Below are 4,501 nucleotides of genomic sequence, written 5' to 3' on the forward strand. Positions count from 1 at the left end.
AGCCTGAAGAAAGTTCCGCAATGTTGCACGAGTAATGCAATAGTTATTTACGTTATATAAGGTCAGAAAGTGATGGCAAATTAAGCAAAACATTTCGAGTATAGAAATATTGGACAGAAAGTGCATATTTTCAGACCGGTCATAAAAAAGCATTTTACACGGATGGACTAAGATGAAGCGTATGGAGGTCACTCTAAAATAAACCTCCAGTTTCTTGCAAAAAAATCTGACATTTTCTCTATCCTCTTGTTTTTTGAGGTACTGAAGTTTTCTTCAACTTGCAGAAATTCTGCATTTTTTGCCCCAATTTTTTTTCCTTTAATCTCCATCTAACTGAAGCAATTCCACTGAACCGCTCTGTAAGAAAAACAAGAAAACATCTATTCGATTCCTATATGGTCAAAACTAACATCTCATGTCACATCAGTCGCACATGCAAACAGCCCGATGGACTTAATCGACATTACCATCTTTATCTAATGGATGGGAAGGTGCTAGCGTTGACATTAAAGAAATAGAGGCGTACGGAATGTATGGCTCGAAAGTACACGTCTGGGATTTCATAAACCATTTCGTTTCTGTCCATAGCGTATACCAACCAGGAGACGACAAAGCACGGAACGGGTAATTAGCGGTTATAAAATCGCACATCTTCGCTCATTTGTCAGGTGCAGGTAATGAAATTGCTGTTTTTAATTGAAGTTACTCGTCAAGTAATGGAATCGATACGGGGATTGGGATCGGTGTTTGGCGAAGGATGTTATTGGTTCTTTTCCTGGTAGGCACTGTCTTTAAACAATTAAAATTGATGAATACAACGGTAAAGTATAATAAATGTTTTACACTAACTTATTCTATTAAAATTGTCGCAATAATGACGATAAAAAAATTAAGTTTTTTATTAGCGTAATTTTGAATTCAAACGTAAAGATCTGCATGTTATAATATTTTATCATTTATTTTGATATTAAACACCTCCAATTCTCTAACCTATGACTCCATCAGTTATCAGCTAAGTTTCAGGATTTGTTACATTTGCCACTTCGCTTAGATATTCCAGTTTTTCTTTTTCTTGCTTCTCATTTTTCCAGCCACCTCCCATATCCCTCGTACAGTGTTCACATTAGTTCGTAATAACTTGTTTCATGCATTTTCATTTTATCATATATCATATTAAGAATTCCATAACCTATTGACTGATTTCAAACCGTGATGTTGTCATACTTATGTATCATAACTCCGATGATGAAACCTTGTAATGTATTGACTGTTGAGACTTAATCTTGTTGTTACGTCACCACATCTTGAGTCCTAAAGCATGTCATGACCGTTTGAACTCACTGCAGTCTCAAGTTATCATCAACTTTGAATACAATGTCATTAGATAATCATAAGTAGAGAACTAGTTCCTGTTAATGTAGAATTTTCTCCGAATTTGGGAGAATTTCTGAAACCTTATGTGAATAATTTTGAGAATTAGGAGAATTTTAATTCTACACAAAAAATGTCAAATGAAAATGTTACACGGACTATAATTTTCTCGCTTTATATCTACAAAATAAAAATATACAACGAATCACAGTTTAACCTTTCTGGAACGCCTAATAGAAACTAATTTGGATAGTAGGCGGTCGATGGCCATAGGAGATAATTTTGTCCTGGCAACCGCCCAAGACCCGCTTGCGGTCGATTTTCTACTGTCACACTTAGAGTTTCTGCTAAATCATCAGTTGGTTGAAAAACTTTATCATCTATTCTTAATAATGAAATTCTTTGATAATTTGGGAATTAAGTATTTTTTGTCTTCTATCTTAAGCAGTTTCTCCATTTAGGACCAGTAAATCGTGTGTTGGCGATGAATAGTTGGCGTAGAAAGAAGAGTAATACATTTAGAATAAAGGCAGAAAAGTTGGAGATATCAACCCTAAGCTGTTTTTACACCATGGTTAGAAAGTCCCGTAGGTATAGGTCAGCAATACAGGTAGAACAGAGTATTACAAGGGCACCCCACATGTTCCTTTTAATTTATACTTATGAGAGACATTCTACAAACATGCACATTTTACTTATTGTTCTTCAAGTTTCCACAATATACCCACTGAAGTCAGGCCTTACCTGAATACAGGCCTTACCTGGAATGAAACTTAGAGAATTCCGACAATTAACCCATCTAACACCTATTTACTGCTTATATTGACCATAGGTAGAAAGGCTATAAAAAGTTGATGGGAATTCGATGTACACCGTATTTCATTCTACTAGCCTATAATGGCATATTTCGTGAATGGAATCTACCATGAACGAAACTCCTAATCACGAATGGCCTAAACTTCCACTAGGAATAATTATAATGATAATAATACTATTATGTGCGTATCGTTCGACCTCATCATTAAACCGTACCACCTTACACAAAGGCTTTTTACAAATACACCTATTCTCAAAATGATATTAACCCATTAAGTCCTGAGTCATGAACGTCACGGCTAGTCTCGAAGTCATTTCTCAATATAATTCGATCTCAATTCCACCTCGACGGTTGTAATGTCTGAAATTAATGCTGCTCGAAATTGTAATGTTAATTTTAATGCCAGCGCTTATCACCGAGTGCTGAGAACCGATTCCTGCGGTCATTCCGAAAACCAAGGCCAACCCTTCATCTCGCCGCCGCGGTCGGTCGGCATCGTGGAACAAGAAACAAACGAGGATCGTCGCGAACGGCCATAAAACAAAACGGCATCGCAGACCACCCAAGTTGAGCGCGTGATCGCGCCTCTCATTGGGCGCGAAGAGGTAAAAACAGCTGAGCATCGCTGGGGCGATTAGGTGGCCGCGATCGGCGTTTGTTTCAGCAGGCAGGGTTCTCAGGAACTCAGATTGCTTCTGCCTTAGTACGGACTGTTTATAGTAAAATTGTTAAGTAGAGTTGTTTTTGGTTTTATTAGCAGTTAAATCTATTCCTAGATTCAAACTGTGGAATATAGTACCACTTTCAGATGTCTGTAATGTCTGAAAAATGAGAAAGTCGCAGTTTTTAAGAGTAATTTCCATTGTTTGCTGAAGGTTTTACTTAGAACGGACGAAAAGATTAATGACGGAAGTCAGTCAAAAAGTGTTAATTTGAAAAGGAAATTATTTGAGTCATATTGTAACAGTCGTTTGGCAACTATGCTCAAATTAAAAAGGAGCACCCATTTAAGTAATAAAACAATAGGTGTTAATGGAAACCGACAAGGATATGGGTTTATTTATATTGACACCGTAGTATTAGCACCGTAAACCACTTATTAATAAAACCCATTTTTTGGAACTAGTGACCGACCTCGTTAAGAACATGTCGATCCTTTACTTATTCCAAAAACTAATAAAATTGACTAATGATTCGGTTCCCAAAATTGAAACCAGAACAAAATTGTTTACAGGTATGTAGGTGGTTGACTTCTTGGAAAATCACCAGCATTTTAATATGAATTATTTGTCATGATAGGTTAGTTTCCGCTATCTCTGAAACTTTACCGTCCTTTGCATTCTTTTACTTTAAAAATTTTACTACAGTTTTCCCGGGGCCAGATTCCTGATTCTGCAGTAGTGTAGTGTAGGACCAATAGGAATGACGTCAAAATATACCCTTTAATAAACACGTGGATTATGTAAAATGTTAACAACGCGCCATTCTGACATCGTTCCCTGGGAAGCTTTTACTCTCCAGATTCAAGAATTTGCCCTCTGGAGGTCATCCAAAGAACATCATTGCCAATTCCACGTATCGTTCAGGTAAAGAGCTACATCATTTTCAACTCCACGGAAATATCAAATTTAGCATATACATTCCATACATCCTTGTTGCAAGATTCAACTGCCGAAATTCTCTGCCTGTGCTTGAAAATTGTATATGAGAGAACATCAAGCAGGTTGTTCAATATATTGATAAATATTATGGATAACATGAAAACAAAACGTTTCAGTCACTTGTCTGGAAACTTATAACAGATCCAGATTTAAGATTAAATTAATCTGGGTGATCATTATTTCCAAATTTACAAAGCTCCATGAATTATACGAACGTCGATATGAGGGTAAAGTCATGATTAAATCCAGTTCGAGAAGGGGAAAGACATTAATCTCAACCATCAATCGGTATCTGTGAAATCAGCAGCTATCATCTCAATCCTCGCCTTAATCCTTTAAAACTAGTTTCATATTTAACGGTTAAGCAACGCTCACGCTCACACTCCACTATGTAAGTGTGCACATTGATTCCTTTTAATATATTAAAAAAAAGGAATAACTGAGCTTTGCTTGAGTGGAGCGTGAATATCGCTCTAGTATGAAATGGTTTTATTTCTTGCTAATTTAACTACTCAAAACTTTTTTTAGGCTTCAAGATCTTTTTTCTTCCATCCTCTAGATTCTCAGAATTTTGTATAGTTTACGCTTGCTTGATCCAGATATTGGTTCTCCCCAGCTGCTTCAAACGATTATTCTTTTATGTAAATTTTTT

Source organism: Euwallacea similis, chromosome 3 (genome assembly GCF_039881205.1).
Source record: "Euwallacea similis isolate ESF13 chromosome 3, ESF131.1, whole genome shotgun sequence".
NCBI lineage: Eukaryota > Metazoa > Arthropoda > Insecta > Coleoptera > Curculionidae > Euwallacea > Euwallacea similis.